The sequence below is a fragment of the Oncorhynchus clarkii genome, chromosome 5, assembly GCF_045791955.1.
Source record: "Oncorhynchus clarkii lewisi isolate Uvic-CL-2024 chromosome 5, UVic_Ocla_1.0, whole genome shotgun sequence".
NCBI lineage: Eukaryota > Metazoa > Chordata > Actinopteri > Salmoniformes > Salmonidae > Oncorhynchus > Oncorhynchus clarkii.
In genome coordinates this window covers 6,686,580-6,706,402 of record NC_092151.1, presented here as the reverse complement: position 1 = coordinate 6,706,402, position 19,823 = coordinate 6,686,580, and the positions used below count along the sequence as shown (strand labels likewise).

At 37.2% G+C, this 19,823-nt stretch overlaps 1 protein-coding gene across 2 annotated transcripts in view; it reads left to right on the top strand.

Annotated features, from left to right (window-relative positions):
* The window catches only part of LOC139408277 (protein Shroom3-like), a 150,203-nt gene that overhangs the window by 83,429 nt on the left and 46,951 nt on the right, over positions 1 to 19,823 (top strand). Inside the window, exon 1 of one of the 2 annotated variants that reach the window (XM_071151982.1) lies at positions 18,897 to 18,968. The exons of the other annotated variant lie outside the window; for it this stretch is intronic. The gene's annotated coding sequence lies outside the window, so the exon portion shown is untranslated. Of the gene's footprint in view, positions 1 to 18,896; positions 18,969 to 19,823 lie in introns of those variants that run through there. 2 annotated transcript variants of the gene reach the window in all.

The window sequence follows — 19,823 nt, the reverse complement described above, 5'->3', positions numbered from 1 at the left end:
TAGAACTATATATATGGTATATCTCTATGGTTATAGAACTATATATATGGTATATCTCTATGGTTATATAACTATATATATGGTATATCTCTAAGGTTATAGAACTATATATATGGTATATCTCTATGGTTATAGAACTATATATATGGTATATCTCTATGGTTATATAACTATATATATGGTATATCTCTATGGTTATATAACTATACATATGGTATATCTCTATGGTTATAGAACTATACATATGGTATATCTCTAGGCCCATAGATAGAACTATACATATGGTATATCTCTAGGCCCATAGATAGAACTATACATATGGTATATCTCTAGGCCCATAGATAGAACTATACATATGGTATATCTCTATGGTTATAGAACTATATATGGTATATCTCTATGGTTATAGAACTATACATATGGTATATCTCTATGGTTATAGAACTATATATGGTATATCTCTAGGCCCATAGATAGAACTATACATATGGTATATCTCTATGGTTATAGAACTATATATGGTATATCTCTATGGTTATAGAACTATACATATGGTATATCTCTATGGTTATAGAACTATATATGGTATATCTCTAGGCCCATAGATATAACTATACATATGGTATATCTCTGTGGTTATAGAACTATACATATGGTATATCTCTATGTTTATAGAACTATATATGGTATATCTCTATGGTTATAGAACTATATATGGTATATCTCTATGGTTATAGAACTATATATGGTATATCTCTATGGTTATAGAACTATACATATGGTATATCTCTATGGTTATAGAACTATACATATGGTATATCTCTATGGTTATAGAACTATACATATGGTATATCTCTATGGTTATAGAACTACATATGGTATATCTCTATGGTTATAGAACTATATATATGGTATATCTCTATGGTTATAGAACTATATATATGGTATATCTCTATGGTTATAGAACTATATATATATGGTATATCTCTATGGTTATAGAACTATACATATGGTATATCTCTATGGTTATAGAACTATATATATGGTATATCTCTATGGTTATAGAACTATATATATGGTATATCTCTATGGTTATAGAACTATATATGGTATATCTCTATGGTTATAGAACTTAGATAGAACTATACATATGGTATATCTCTATGGTTATAGAACTATATATGGTATATCTCTAGGCCCATAGATATAACTATACATATGGTATATCTCTATGGTTATAGAACTATACATATGGTATATCTCTATGGTTATAGAACTATATATGGTATATCTCTATGGTTATAGAACTATATATATGGTATATCTCTATGGTTATAGAACTATATATGGTATATCTCTATGGTTATAGAACTATATATATGGTATATCTCTATGGTTATAGAACTATACATATGGTATATCTCTATGGTTATAGAACTATATATGGTATATCTCTATGGTTATAGAACTATATATGGTATATCTCTATGGTTATAGAACTATATATATGGTATATCTCTATGGTTATAGATATAGAACTATACATATGGTATATCTGTATGGTTATAGAACTATATATGGTATATCTCTATGGTTATAGAACTATATATATGGTATATCTCTATGGTTATATACCTATATATATGGTATATTGCTATGGTTATAGAACTATATATATGGTATATCTCTATGGTTATATAACTATATATATGGTATATCTCTATGGTTATAGAACTATACATATGGTATATCTCTATGGTTATAGAACTATACATATGGTATATCTCTATGGTTATAGAACTATATATATGGTATATCTCTATGGTTATATAACTATATATATGGTATATCTCTATGGTTATAGAACTATACATATGGTATATCTCTATGGTTATAGAACTATACATATGGTATATCTCTATGGTTATACTATATATATATGGTATATCTCTATGGTATATCTCTATGGTGAACTATATATATGGTATATCTCTATGGTTATAGAACTATACATATGGTATATCTCTATGGTTATAGAACTATACATATGGTATATCTCTATGGTTATAGAACTATACATATGGTATATCTCTATGGTTATAGAACTATACATATGGTATATCTCTATGGTTATAGAACTATATATATGGTATATCTCTATGGTTATAGAACTATACATATGGTATATCTCTATGGTTATAGAACTATATATGGTATATCTCTATGGTTATAGAACTATACATATGGTATATCTCTATGGTTATAGAACTATACATATGGTATATCTCTATGGTTATAGAACTATATATATGGTATATCTCTATGGTTATATAACTATATATATGGTATATCTCTATGGTTATAGAACTATACATATGGTATATCTCTATGGTTATAGAACTATACATATGGTATATCTCTATGGTTATAGAACTATATATATGGTATATCTCTATGGTTATAGAACTATACATATGGTATATCTCTATGGTTATAGAACTATATATGGTATATCTCTATGGTTATAGAACTCTATATGGTATATCTCTATGGTTATAGATATAGAACTATATATAAATGGTATATCTCTATGGTTATAGAACTATATATATGGTATATCTCTATGGTTATAGAACTATACATATGGTATATCTCTATGGTTATAGATATAGAACTATATATAAAAGTGGTATATCTCTATGGTTATAGAACTATATATATGGTATATCTCTATGGTTATAGAACTATATATATGTTATATCTCTATGGTTATAGAACTATATATGGTATATCTCTATGGTTATAGAACTATACATATGGTATATCTCTATGGTTATAGAACTATATATATGGTATATCTCTATGGTTATAGAACTATACATATGGTATATCTCTATGGTTATAGAACTATATATGGTATATCTCTATGGTTATAGAACTATACATATGGTATATCTCTATGGTTATAGAACTATATATATGGTATATCTCTATGGTTATAGAACTATACATATGGTATATCTCTATGGTTATAGAACTATATATGGTATATCTCTATGGTTATAGAACTATACATATGGTATATCTCTATGGTTATAGAACTATATATGGTATATCTCTAGGCCCATAGATATAACTATACATATGGTATATCTCTGTGGTTATAGAACTATACATATGGTATATCTCTATGGTTATAGAACTATACATATGGTATATCTCTATGGTTATAGAACTATACATATGGTATATCTCTATGGTTATAGAACTATACATATGGTATATCTCTATGGTTATAGAACTACATATGGTATATCTCTATGGTTATAGAACTATATATATGGTATATCTCTATGGTTATAGAACTATATATATGGTATATCTCTATGGTTATAGAACTATATATATGGTATATCTCTATGGTTATAGAACTATATATGGTATATCTCTATGGTTATAGAACTTAGATAGAACTATACATATGGTATATCTCTATGGTTATAGAACTATATATGGTATATCTCTATGGTTATAGAACTATACATATGGTATATCTCCATGGTTATAGAACTATATATATGGTATATCTCTATGGTTATAGAACTATATATATGGTATATCTCTATGGTTATAGAACTATATATATGGTATATCTCTATGGTTATAGAACTATACATATGGTATATCTCTATGGTTATAGAACTATACATATGGTATATCTCTATGGTTATAGAACTATATATATGGTATATCTCTATGGTTATAGAACTATATATATGGTATATCTCTATGGTTATAGAACTATATATGGTATATCTCTATGGTTATAGAACTATACATATGGTATATCTCTATGGTTATAGAACTATATATGGTATATCTCTATGGTTATAGAACTATATATATGGTATATCTCTATGGTTATAGAACTATATATATGGTATATCTCTATGGTTATAGAACTATATATATGGTATATCTCTATGGTTATAGAACTATATATATGGTATATCTCTATGGTTATAGAACTATACATATGGTATATCTCTATGGTTATAGAACTATACATATGGTATATCTCTATGGTTATAGAACTATATATATGGTATATCTCTATGGTTATAGAACTATATATATGGTATATCTCTATGGTTATAGAACTATATATGGTATATCTCTATGGTTATAGAACTATACATATGGTATATCTCTATGGTTATAGAACTATATATGGTATATCTCTATGGTTATAGAACTATATATATGGTATATCTCTATGGTTATAGAACTATATATGGTATATCTCTATGGTTATAGAACTATATATATGGTATATCTATATGGATATAGAACTATATATATGGTATATCTCTATGGTTATAGAACTATACATATGGTATATCTCTATGGTTATAGAACTATATATGGTATATCTCTATGGTTATAGAACTATATACGGTATATCTCTATGGTTATAGAACTATATATATGGTATATCTCTATGGTTATAGAACTATACATATGGTATATCTCTATGGTTATAGATATAGAACTATACATATGGTATATCTCTATGGTTATAGAACTATATATGGTATATCTCTATGGTTATAGAACTATATATATGGTATATCTCTATGGTTATATACCTATATATATGGTATATCGCTATGGTTATAGAACTATATATATGGTATATCTCTATGGTTATATAACTATATATATGGTATATCTCTATGGTTATAGAACTATATATATGGTATATCTCTATGGTTATAGAACTATACATATGGTATATCTCTATGGTTATAGAACTATACATATGGTATATCTCTATGGTTATAGATATAGAACTATATATATATATGGTATATCTCTATGGTTATAGAACTATATATATGGTATATCTCTATGGTTATAGAACTATATATATGGTATATCTCTATGGTTATAGAACTATACATATGGTATATCTCTATGGTTATAGAACTATATATATGGTATATCTCTATGGTTATAGAACTATATATATGGTATATCTCTATGGTTATAGAACTATACATATGGTATATCTCTATGGTTATAGAACTATACATATGGTATATCTCTATGGTTATAGAACTATACATATGGTATATCTCTATGGTTATAGAACTATATATATGGTATATCTCTATGGTTATAGAACTATACATATGGTATATCTCTATGGTTATAGAACTATATATGGTATATCTCTATGTTTATAGTTATAGAACTATATATATGGTATATCTCTATGGTTATAGAACTATACATATGGTATATCTCTATGGTTATAGATATAGAACTATATATATATATGGTATATCTCTATGGTAATAGAACTATATATATGGTATATCTCTATGGTTATAGAACTATATATATGGTACATCTCTATGGTTATAGAACTATATATGGTATATCTCTATGGTTATAGAACTATACATATGGTATATCTCTATGGTTATAGAACTATACATATGGTATATCTCTATGGTTATAGAACTATACATATGGTATATCTCTATGGTTATAGAACTATATATGGTATATCTCTAGGCCCATAGATATAACTATACATATGGTATATCTCTGTGGTTATAGAACTATACATATGGTATATCTCTATGGTTATAGAACTATACATATGGTATATCTCTATGGTTATAGAACTATACATATGGTATATCTCTATGGTTATAGAACTATACATATGGTATATCTCTATGGTTATAGAACTACATATGGTATATCTCTATGGTTATAGAACTATATATATGGTATATCTCTATGGTTATAGAACTATATATATGGTATATCTCTATGGTTATAGAACTATATATATGGTATATCTCTATGGTTATAGAACTATATATATGGTATATCTCTATGGTTATAGAACTATATATGGTATATCTCTATGGTTATAGAACTTAGATAGAACTATACATATGGTATATCTCTATGGTTATAGAACTATATATGGTATATCTCTATGGTTATAGAACTATACATATGGTATATCTCCATGGTTATAGAACTATATATATGGTATATCTCTATGGTTATAGAACTATATATATGGTATATCTCTATGGTTATAGAACTATACATATGGTATATCTCTATGGTTATAGAACTATATATATGGTATATCTCTATGGTTATAGAACTATATATGGTATATCTCTATGGTTATAGAACTATATATATGGTATATCTCTATGGTTATAGAACTATATATGGTATATCTCTGTGGTTATAGAACTATATATATGGTATATCTATATGGATATAGAACTATATATATGGTATATCTCTATGGTTATAGAACTATACATATGGTATATCTCTATGGTTATAGAACTATATATGGTATATCTCTATGGTTATAGAACTATATACGGTATATCTCTATGGTTATAGAACTATATATATGGTATATCTCTATGGTTATAGAACTATACATATGGTATATCTCTATGGTTATAGAACTATATATGGTATATCTCTATGGTTATAGAACTATATGTCTATGGTTATAGAACTATACATATGGTATATCTCTATGGTTATAGATATAGAACTATACATATGGTATATCTCTATGGTTATAGAACTATATATGGTATATCTCTATGGTTATAGAACTATATATATGGTATATCTCTATGGTTATATACCTATATATATGGTATATCGCTATGGTTATAGAACTATACATATGGTATATCTCTATGGTTATATAACTATATATATGGTATATCTCTATGGTTATAGAACTATACATATGGTATATCTCTATGTTTATAGTTATAGAACTATATATATATGGTATATCTCTATGGTTATAGATATAGAACTATATATATAGTATATCTCTATGGTTATAGATATAGAACTATATATATGGTATATCTCTATGGTTATAGAACTATACATATGGTATATCTCTATGGTTATAGAACTATATATATGGTATATCTCTATGGTTATAGAACTATATATATGGTATATCTCTATGGTTATAGAACTATATATATATGGTATATCTCTATGGTTATAGAACTATATGTATGGTATATCTCTATGGTTATAGAACTATACATATGGTATATCTCTATGGTTATAGAACTATACATATGGTATATCTCTATGGTTATATAACTATATATATGGTATATCTCTATGGTTATAGAACTATACATATGGTATATCTCTATGGTTATAGAACTATATATATGGTATATCTCTATGGTTATAGAACTATATATATGGTATATCTCTATGGTTATAGAACTATACATATGGTATATCTCTATGGTTATAGAACTATATATATGGTATATCTCTATGGTTATAGAACTATACATATGGTATATCTCTATGGTTATAGAACTATATATATGGTATATCTCTATGGTTATAGATATAGAACTATATATATGGTATATCTCTATGGTTATAGATATAGAACTATATATATGGTATATCTCTATGGTTATAGAACTATATATATGGTATATCTCTATGGTTATATAACTATATATATGGTATATCTCTATGGTTATAGATATAGAACTATATATATGGTATATCTCTGGTTATAGAACTATATATGGTATATCTCTATGGTTATAGATATAGAACTATATATATGGTATATCTCTATGGTTATAGATATAGAACTATATATATGGTATATCTCTATGGTTATAGAACTATATATATGGTATATCTCTATGGTTATAGATATAGAACTATATATATGGTATATCTCTATGGTTATAGATATAGAACTATATATATGGTATATCTCTATGGTTATAGATATAGAACTATATATATGGTATATCTCTGGTTATAGATATAGAACTATATATGGTATATCTCTATGGTTATAGATATAGAACTATATATATATATATATGGTATATCTCTATGGTTATAGAACTATATATATGGTATATCTCTGTGGTTATAGAACTATATATATTTGGTATATCTCTATGGTTATAGAACTATATATATGGTATATCTCTATGGTTATAGATATAGAACTATATATATGGTATATCTCTACGGTTGGGCCTAGATCGTCCTCTGTTTAAAGCTTTACAGTTGTAAGTAGAATGCCTCACCTCTCTTCACAGAGCCTTTCATTGTTAGATAAACACCATGGATCAGCATGACTGTTCCTGGTTGGACGGCTTCCCAGCTCATTGTTACAGGCAAAAACCAGTAACACAATACTGGATGATGTGATTTGACCACTCCTCAACCAAGCCTAGATGTAATGTGTAGGCCTACATCTGTGCCTGAAGAGTGAAGACAACCAAGCCCGAAACAAGATGGTCAGTATAGCTATGTTGTCTAGTGGACGGACAGGGAGATAGGTTAGTGGTCGGAGTGGTGTTATCTTGTGGGAGCATTTTGCCTTTTTTTTACTTTGTCTGAGACTCAAAGTTGTCTTCAGGGTGTCTACTATAGTTAGTCAGGATTTCAGAAGGTTATTATGAATTCCAACCATGCATCGTAAAGAGTGCCAGACAGACAGTTGGTGCATTCTGGTCCCAAGATGTCGCTGCTGCCTCCCCGTAGGGCCAGTGAGGCTCATCTCATGGTCATGACGTTAGTTTGGTATCCCATCAGCCCCTTTGTGCCAGCCTGTTATCAGATAGTTCTAAGCAGAGGGCCATGCTCTGATAGAGACCGGGCGGGGGGGGGGGCAAGTGGGGCCAGAATGGTGGTTAGGCAGGGGGAAGGAACAGGGGCTTAGGCAGGAAGTGGGCCATTGGGCCCTCAGGGGACAAATACACACACGTCCTTCGTCCCTCCCTGACGTCCCTCCCTGCTCTGCTGTCTGTTCTCTCTCTGAGCCATGGGCACACATAGTTCCCTTATCTACTCTCTCTCTCTCTCTCTCTCTCTCTCTCTCTCTCTCTCTCTCTCTCTCTCTCTCTCTCTCTGCCTCTGTCTGTTCTCTCTGTTCTCTCTCTCTGTTCTCTCTCTATGTCCCCTCTCTGTTCCCTCTCTTTCTCTCTCTGTTCCCTCTCTCTCTCTCTCTCTCTCTCTCTCTCTCTTTCTCTCTCTCTCTCTCTCTCTCTCTCTCTCTCTCTCTCTCTCTCTTTCTCTCTCTCTCTCTCTCTCTCACTACTGCTCCTTCTCCTCCTGGTCTGGTCAGACAGTTCAGTGTTGACCTGCTCCTCTCTCCTCATCTTCCTCCTGGTCTGGTACAGTGTTGACCTGCTCCTCATCTTCCTCCTGGTCTGGTACAGTGTTGACCTGCTCCTCTCTCCTCATCTTCCTCTTGCTCTGGTACAGTGTTGAGATACTCCTCTCTCCTCATCTTCATCCTGGTCTGGTACAGTGTTGACCTGGTCCTCTCTCCTCCTCTTCCTCCTGGTCTGGTACAGTGTTGACCTGGTCCTCTCTCCTCCTCTTCCTCCTGGTCTGGTACAGTGTTGACCTGCTCCTCTCTCCTCATCTTCCTCCTGGTCTGGTCAGGCAGTACAGTGTTGACCTGCTCCTCTCTCCTCATCCTCCTCCTGGTCTGATACAGTGTTGACCTGCTCCTCTCTCCTCATCCTCCTCCTGGTCTGGTACAGTGTTGAGATGCTCCTCTCTCCTCATCCTCCTCCTGGTCTGGTAGTGTTGACCTGCTCCTCTCTCCTCATCCTCCTCCTGGTCTGGTACAGTGTTGACCTGCTCCTCTCTCCTCATCTTCCTCCTGGTCTGGTACAGTGTTGACCTGCTCCTCTCTCCTCATCTTCCTCCTGGTCTGGTACAGTGTTGACCTGCTCCTCTCTCCTCATCCTCCTCCTGGTCTGGTATAGTGTTGACCTGCTCCTCTCTCCTCCTTCTCCTCCTGGTCTGGTACAGTGTTGACCTGCTCCTCTCTCCTCCTTCTCCTCCTGGTCTGGTACAGTGTTGACCTGGTCCTCTCTCCTCATCTTCCTCCTGGTCTGGTACAGTGTTGACCTGCTCCTCTCTCCTCATCTTCCTCCTGGTCTGGTACAGTGTTGAGATGCTACTCTTTCTCCCTCTCTCTTTCCTCCTCCATCCTCTCCTCCATCCTCTCCTCTACCATCCATCTAATCCCTCTCCAATTTCAGTTTCCTCTCAGATCAAAAGATCATCCAGGAAGACTGTTCGTTCCCACAGTGCAGATAAGGTTTCTGTTCCGAGACACACCCTGTGTGTCTGTCTCTCTGTGACTCTCCATGGCCTGCCCACAGATCCCAGAGAACAGCCTTTCAATGGGTGGGGATGATGATGTTGAGAAAGAAACCAGCCCTAAGATGTTTCTGTTTCTCTGAATGTGTGTCTCAAATGGGATTCTATGACCTATATAGTAGTCCACTACTACCAGAGCCCTCTGAGCCCAGGTCAAAGGTAGTGGACTTTTTAGGTAATAGGGTTTCATTTGGGCCTCAGGCCCCCTCTGTCCTCTGCCTCTCTGACAGCCCCTCTTCTCTCTCTTTTTTCTCCACACTCCGGACGTGAAATTCCCAAAGGTTGGGTTTCATGGGAGTGTCGGCGGGAGAACCTGAGGGATTATGGGACAGCACGGACATCCGTCCCTTTGTAGAAGGTCGAATTGGGTGACATGGCTGTTCACTAGCTTTGTTACACACTTCAGTTCTTATTCTCAGGCCAGGCCCTGTGGCTACTAGAGGTGTGTGTGTGTGTGTGTGTGTGTGTGTGTGTGTGTGTGTGTGTGTGTGTGTGTGTGTGTGTGTGTGTGTGTGTGTGTGTGTGTGTGTGTGTGTGTGTGTGTGTGTGTGTGTGTGTGTGTGTGTGTGTGTGTGTGTGTGTGTGTGTGTGTGCGCGCGTGTGTGCGTGTGTGCGTGTGTGTGTGTGTGTGTATTCATCCATAGTGTTGGTTGTCATCTAGTCGGCTACTTCACAAATAGAGATCCAATCCTTCCCTAGGGCTGTTACAGTGACCGTATTACCGCCACACCGGCGGTCACGAGTCATGACGGCAGTCAAATTCCACATGACCGTTTAGTCACGGTAGTTCGTCTTCCCCAAGCTCTGATGCTGCTGCTGGTCATTAGTTGTCTACCAAACTTGCTAACGGCCTGGTACTCAGCGCTCTATTGTCCCTCTAATCACTCTGACATCAATGCAAATGTAATGAAAATCGAATAAAACACTTCATGAGCTCATGTTGCGCAACATTTCTATAGTCTATGCAACGGCGAGAGAAAACAGTTTTGATGGCCTCTATTAAAAAGTGGAGGATCCCATCAACTTTCTATAGGCTAGGCCTACTATATTTATGTCTCAACTTTCCTAATATTAAACACATTGCTTGTCTTTACAACAGGAGTAGAGCCTAGCTGGATAGAATGAAAATGAACCACAGGAAAAGTGTTCTCCATTCGCTATTTAAGTGCATAGATAACATGTCTTTTATTTATTTTTTCGATACAAGTGCATGATAGTGGTCCATTCTAAATCAAAACAAATTTCACAAATATATTAGTTAGTATATGTAAAGACAAGATTAAATCAAGAATAGTCTGATTAGTGAAAATATTAGCCTATCACTCATGCAGTAAGAATATTAGCCAATCACTCGTGCAGTAAGAATATTAGCCAATCACTTGTGCAGTAAGAATATTAGCCTATCACTCGTGCAGTAAGAATATTAGCCTATCACTCGTGCAGTAAGAATATTAGCCTATCACTCGTGCAGTAAGAATATTAGCCAATCACTTGTGCAGTAAGAATATTAGCCTATCACTCGTGCAGTAAGAATATTAGCCTATCACTCGTGCAGTAAGAATATTAGCCTATCACTCGTGCAGTAAGAATATTAGCCAATCACTCGTGCAGTAAGAATATTAGCCTATCACTCGTGCAGTAAGAATATTAGCCTATCACTCGTGCAGTAAGAATATTAGCCTATCACTCGTGCAGTAAGAATATTAGCCTATCACTCGTGCAGTAAGAATATTAGCCTATCACTTGTGCAGTAAGAATATTAGCCTATCACTCGTGCAGTAAGAATATTAGCCTATCACTCGTGCAGTAAGAATATTAGCCTATCACTCGTGCAGTAAGAATATTAGCCTATCACTCGTGCAGTAAGAATATTAGCCTATCACTCGTGCAGTAAGAATATTAGCCTATCACTCGTGCAGTAAGAATATTAGCCTATCACTCGTGCAGTAAGGCAAGACAACACGCATGCCTTTTTTTGGCGACTTTTTCAAATCATAGTATCACACCTCATGTAGTCTAGTCCATAGTCCTATATGTTTTAATAAGGTTAGTATCACACCTCATGTAGTCTAGCCCATAGTCCTATAAGGTTAGTATCACACCTCATGTAGCCTAGCCCATAGTCCTATAAGGTTAGTATCACACCTCATGTAGTCTAGTCCATAGTCCTATAAGGTTAGAATCACACCTCATGTAGTCTAGTCCATAGTCCTATAAGGTTAGTATCACACCTCATGTAGCCTAGCCCATAGTCCTATATGTTTTAATAAGGTTAGTATCACACCTCATGTAGTCTAGCCCATAGTCCTATGAGGTTAGTATCACACCTCATGTAGTCTAGCCCATAGTCCTATAAAGTTAGTATCACACCTCATGTAGCCTAGCCCATAGTCCTATAAAGTTAGTATCACACCTCATGTAGTCTAGTCCATAGTCCTATAAAGTTAGTATCACACCTCATGTAGCCTAGCCCATAGTCCTATAAGGTTAGTATCACACCTCATGTAGCCTAGCCCATAGTCCTATAAGGTTAGTATCACACCTCATGTAGTCTAGTCCATAGTCCTATAAGGTTAGTATCACACCTCATGTAGCCTAGCCCATAGTCCTATAAGGTTAGTATCACACCTCATGTAGTCTAGTCCATAGTCCTATGAAGTTAGTATCACACCTCATGTAGCCTAGCCCATAGTCCTATAAGGTTAGTATCACACCTCATGTAGTCTAGCCCATAGTCCTATAAGGTTAGTATCACACCTCATGTGCCTAGCCCATAGTCCTATATGTTTTAATAAGGTTAGTATCACACCTCATGTAGTCTAGCCCATAGTCCTATAAAGTTAGTATCACACCTCATGTAGCCTAGCCCATAGTCCTATAAGGTTAGTATCACACCTCATGTAGTCTAGTCCATAGTCCTATAAAGTTAGTATCACACCTCATGTAGCCTAGCCCATAGTCCTATAAGGTTAGTATCACACCTCATGTAGTCTAGCCCATAGTCCTATAAGGTTAGTATCACACCTCATGTAGCCTAGCCTATAGTCATATATGTTTTAATAAGGTTAGTATCACACCTCATGTAGTCTAGCCCATAGTCCTATAAGGTTAGTATCACACCTCATGTAGTCTAGCCCATAGTCCTATATGTTTTAATAAGGTTAGTATCACACCTCATGTAGCCTAGTCCATAGTCCTATAAGGTTAGTATCACACCTCATGTAGTCTAGCCCATAGTCCTATAAGGTTAGTATCACACCTCATGTAGCCTAGCCCATAGTCCTATAAGGTTAGTATCACACCTCATGTAGTCTAGTCCATAGTCCTATAAGGTTAGTATCACACCTCATGTAGCCTAGCCCATAGTCCTATAAGGTTAGTATCACACCTCATGTAGTCTAGTCCATAGTCCTATAAAGTTAGTATCACACCTCATGTAGCCTAGCCCATAGTCCTATAAGGTTAGTATCACACCTCATGTAGTCTAGCCCATAGTCCTATAAGGTTGGTATCACACCTCATGTGCCTAGCCCATAGTCCTATATGTTTTAATAAGGTTAGTATCACACCTCATGTAGTCTAGCCCATAGTCCTATAAAGTTAGTATCACACCTCATGTAGCCTAGCCCATAGTCCTATAAGGTTAGTATCACACCTCATGTAGTCTAGTCCATAGTCCTATAAAGTTAGTATCACACCTCATGTAGCCTAGCCCATAGTCCTATAAGGTTAGTATCACACCTCATGTAGTCTAGCCCATAGTCCTATAAGGTTAGTATCACACCTCATGTAGCCTAGCCTATAGTCCTATATGTTTTAATAAGGTTAGTATCACACCTCATGTAGTCTAGCCCATAGTCCTATAAGGTTAGTATCACACCTCATGTAGTCTAGCCCATAGTCCTATATGTTTTAATAAGGTTAGTATCACACCTCATGTAGCCTAGTCCATAGTCCTATAAGGTTAGTATCACACCTCATGTAGTCTAGCCCATAGTCCTATATGTTTTAATAAGGTTAGTATCACACCTCATGTAGCCTAGTCCATAGTCCTATAAGGTTAGTATCACACCTCATGTAGCCTAGTCCATAGTCCAATAAGGTTAGTATCACACCTCATGTAGTCTAGTCCATAGTCCTATCAGGTTAGTATCACACCTCATGTAGCCTAGCCCATAGTCCTATAAGGTTAGTATCACACCTCATGTAGTCTAGTCCATAGTCCTATAAGGTTAGTATCACACCTCATGTAGTCTAGCCCATAGTCCTATCAGGTTAGTATCACACCTCATGTAGTCTAGTCCATAGTCCTATAAGGTTAGTATCACACCTCATGTAGTCTAGTCCATAGTCCTATAAGGTTAGTATCACACCTCATGTAGTCTAGTCCATAGTCCTATAAAGTTAGTATCACACCTCATGTAGCCTAGCCCATAGTCCAATAAGGTTAGTATCACACCTCATGTAGTCTAGTCCATAGTCCTATAAAGTTAGTATCACACCTCATGTAGTCTAGTCCATAGTCTTATAAGGTTAGTATCACACCTCATGTAGTCTAGTCCATAGTCCTATAAAGTTAGTATCACACCTCATGTAGCCTAGCCCATAGTCCTATAAGGTTAGTATCACACCTCATGTAGTCTAGTCCATAGTCCTATAAAGTTAGTATCACACCTCATGTAGCCTAGCCCATAGTCCTATATGTTTTAATAAGGTTAGTATCACACCTCATGTAGTCTAGCCCATAGTCCTATAAAGTTAGTATCACACCTCATGTAGCCTAGCTACTTTATAGGACTATGGACTAGACTACATGAGGTGTGATACTAACCTTATAGGACTATGGAGTCCTATAAGGTTAGTATCACACCTCATGTAGTCTAGTCCATAGTCCTATAAAGTTAGTATCACACCTCACGTAGCCTAGCCCATAGTCCTATATGTTTTAATAAGGTTAGTATCACACCTCATGTAGCCTAGCCCATAGTCCTATAAGGTTAGTATCACACCTCGTGTAGCCTAGCCCATAGTCCTATAAGGTCAGTATCACACCTCATGTAGTCTAGCCCATAGTCCTATATGTTTTAATAAGGTTAGTATCCCACCTCATGTAGTCTAGCCCATAGTCCTATCAGGTTAGTATCACACCTCATGTAGCCTAGCTCATAGTCCTATAAGGTTAGTATCATACCTCATGTAGTCTAGCCCATAGTCCTATATGTTTTAATATGGTTAGTATCACACCTCATGTAGTCTAGCCCATAGTCCTATAAGGTTAGTATCACACCTCATGTAGTCTAGCCCATAGTCCTATATGTTTTAATATGGTTAGTATCACACCTCATGTGTGGGGTTTAGAGCCTAACTGGCATACAGACGTGGAACATTCATGCTTCTAGCCTGCTGCCGTGTGTGCATTGCTACACTTACGATGTGAAGAAATAGCCTAATAGTTTATCAACATTTAATACTAACATTTTTTGATGCTAGTGGTTGTATTAATTTGGGATCTATCGCATGCCGCTGTCCAGACAATGTTTCAATATGTATTTCTAGCACAGAATAGAATAGGTCAACTGTTGTACTACGGGGGTTTTAGTAGATTGACATAGGCTAGCGCTTTTTGCTGTTCGTTAGGCCTGCGGATCTTGTTGGCTGACGAAAAGTAAATATGGACAGTTCTTTCAACATGTGCCTCATGCATCACGCAGCCTGAATGAAAACATACAGCCCAAGATTTGTATCACAACTAAAGTTACATTAAATAACTGTAAATTAAGCAGTTTTCTTTGTTAACAACTCAACACAGAATAGCCCAACTGTGCGCACTCCCTCAAATAATTTGGAGAGAAAACATCCTTTCTATATTAATCAGCTTTGTTCAATTGTATTCTTCACACTATAAAATAATGCCACGAAATTATAAGCACATCTCGTCTGCTAAATGAACTAGTCGTAGCCCACAGCCATATGGCATAGCCAGATCAGGACCTAACATAAGGACAACTCAGAGTATGATATTCTATTTCTTTTTAACTGCTGTTTGACTTGGCATGAAACTAGACTAGAGGTTTAATCCCAGTGCTGAGCTAGTGTTCAAGTCCCCTATTGACTGAGGTGAATGAAGATACAACAAGGTGATCATGGGTTGGAGTCAGTTTGGCTTGTTCTTTTTTGTTTTTTACTGTTCTCCAAATAGAGTTTCAAACTGTGTAGAAATGCAGTAAAGGATAAAACAAATCCATGGCTCTTGTCTAAAGTAGTGCACTATACAGGGAAGAGGGTGCTATGGGCCCTGGTCTAAAGTAGTGCACTATACAGGGAAGAGGGTGCTATGGGCCCTGGTCTAAAGTAGTGCACTATACAGGGAAGAGGGTGTTATGGGCCCTGGTCTAAAGTAGTGCACTATACAGGGAAGAGGGTGTTATGGGCCCTGGTCTAAAGTAGTGCACTATACAGGGAAGAGGGTGCTATGTGCCCTGGTCTAAAGTAGTGCACTATACAGGGAAGAGGGTGCTATGGGCCCTGGTCTAAAGTAGTACACTATACAGGGAAGAGGGTGCTATGTGCCCTGGTCTAAAGTAGTGCACTATACAGGGAAGAGGGTGTTATGGGCCCTGGTCTAAAGTAGTGCACTATACAGGGAAGAGGGTGTTATGTGCCCTGGTCTAAAGTAGTGCACTATACAGGGAAGAGGGTGTTATGGGCCCTGGTCTAAAGTAGTGCACTATACAGGGAAGAGGGTGCTATGGGCCCTGGTCTAAAGTAGTGCACTATACAGGGAAGAGGGTGCTATGTGCCCTGGTCTAAAGTAGTGCACTATACAGGGAAGAGGGTGCTATGGGCCCTGGTCTAAAGTAGTGCACTATACAGGGAAGAGGGTGCTATGGGCCCTGGTCTAAAGTAGTACACTATACAGGGAAGAGGGTGCTATGTGCCCTGGTCTAAAGTAGTGCACTATACAGGGAAGAGGGTGCTATGGGCCCTGGTCTAAAGTAGTGCACTATACAGGGAAGAGGGTGTTATGGGCCCTGGTCTAAAGTAGTGCACTATACAGGGAAGAGGGTGTTATGGGCCCTGGTGTAAAGTAGTGCACTATACAGGGAAGAGGGTGCTATGTGCCCTGGTCTAAAGTAGTACACTATACAGGGAAGAGGGTGTTATGGGCCCTGGTCTAAAGTAGTGCACTATACAGGGAAGAGGGTGCTATGGGCCCTGGTCTAAAGTAGTGCACTATACAGGGAAGAGGGTGCTATGGGCCCTGGTCTAAAGTAGTGCACTATACAGGGAAGAGGGTGCTATGGGCCCTGGTCTAAAGTAGTACACTATACAGGGAAGAGGTCCTGGTCTAAAGTAGTGCACTATACAGGGAAGAGGGTGCTATGGGCCCTGGTCTAAAGTAGTGCACTATACAGGGAAGAGGTCCTGGCCTAAAGTAGTGCACTATACAGGGAAGAGGTCCTGGTCTAAAGTAGTGCACTATACAGGGAAGAGGGTGTTATGGGCCCTGGTCTAAAGTAGTGCACTATACAGGGAAGAGGGTGCTATGGGCCCTGGTCTAAAGTAGTGCACTATACAGGGAAGAGGGTGCTATGGGCCCTGGTCTAAAGTAGTGCACTATACAGGGAAGAGGTCCTGGTCTAAAGTAGTACACTATACAGGGAAGAGGGTGTTATGGGCCCTGGTCTAAAGTAGTGCACTATACAGGGAAGAGGGTGCTATGGGCCCTGGTCTAAAGTAGTGCACTATACAGGGAAGAGGGTGCTATGGGCCCTGGTCTAAAGTAGTGCACTATACAGGGAAGAGGGTGCTATGGGCCCTGGTCTAAAGTAGTGCACTATACAGGGAAGAGGGTGCTATGGGCCCTGGTCTAAAGTAGTGCACTATACAGGGAAGAGGGTGTTATGGGCCCTGGTCTAAAGTAGTGCTCTGTAAAGGGAATGGGGTGCCATTTTGGGCATAGACAGAATTGAAAAAGAGAAGAGGAGAGATGGGGCCATAGAGAGTGTCTTTGTTCTGTTCTGTGAATGTGTGACCACATGTTATCATGTGTTCTGTTTCCCCTCCCAGCGTTCAAATTCATTTCTGGGCTTCTCTCTCTCTCTCTCTCTCTCTCTCTCTCTCTCTCTCTCTCTCTCGCGCTCTCTATCCAACACCCTCTCTCTCTCTCTCTCCCTCTCTCTCTCTCTCTCTCTCTCTCTCTCTCTCTCTCGCGCTCTCTATCCAACCCCCTCTCTCTCTCTCTCTCTATCTCTCTATCTCTCTCTCTCTCTCTCTGTTAGTTCCCAGTGCCCCTGTACTGAGCATCTCAGGGCAGGATGTTTATTTCATGCTTTATCATACGTTAGCGAGGTAATAACGTTTAATTGCGTGCTTGTTTAACAACCTCCTTCGCTAGCCTATCACGCCGGCCTCTGCCCACCAACTGCCATTTTGGAGTTTGGCATTGAGCGGTAGCGTTAGAGGACGAAGCAGGGGGCATTAAGTGGTAGCGTTAGAGGACGAAGCAGGGTATCAGGCCGTACCATGGAGCTGCTTGGGGTCTTTTACAGGAGGAAGCTCTGGAGGAAACAGAAAGGGGATGTAGGTCTGGGGACAGAGACAGGGGGTCTGGGGCGGTCAGACAGGGCGCTGTGCAAGTCCCCTTCTGAGACCAGCGTCAACCACCTGGCCACCGGACTCATTTCCAAGGTGCTACGCTTCACCAGGTAACACACGGGGGTGGGGGGGTTGGCTGGGTTTAAGGTAACAGAAACTGAGAGTTGGGCTTAGTACTAAAGTTAACTTGACTCCACGACTTGACTCAAGTCTTGACCCGTCTGAATAAGAGTGACTAAGCCCAAGGTAACATCCTGGAGGTAGGCTGGGCCGGCTCCAGGCATCATTTTTTATTTTTTTTATTTTACCTTTATTTAACCAGGCAAGTCAGTTAAGAACAAATTCTTATTTTCAATGACGGCCTAGGAACAGTGGGTCAGGGGCAGAATGACAGATTTGTACCTTGTCAGCTCGGGGATTTGAACTTGCAACCTTCCGGTTACTAGTCCAACGCTCTAACCACTAGGCTACCCTGCCGCCTCTACACTCTGACCACTACGCTACCCTGCCGCCTCTACACTCTAACCACTAGGCTACCCTGCCGCCTCTACACTCTAACCACTAGGCTACCCTGCCGCCCTAAGCGACATTAACGGTCGCTTAGAATAGTAGAATACACAAGGAGGAAGTTCGAAATGTAGTTGTACATCATTAGTTTTGTTCTCTTGTTATGTCAGTCACTGACAGTCACTCCATTAGCCATGTCAGCTAACATGTTTTAGATTGGGAAATTAGTCTAGCCAGCTATCTAAACGTGTAGTAATCATGGTCGAATACCGACCATTCACTCAGGGCACATTCCGTCAGGGCCCCAATTTAGATTTTGTTAGTCACTCTCACTCAGATGCCATTAACATGGCGTAAGTCATGGCAAAATGTTTACAATTGCAGGAAATGTGCTTTAAAACAAAATAAAAAATATTCTCCACCACATGGCAAAATGTGTAGAATTGAAGGAAATTAAC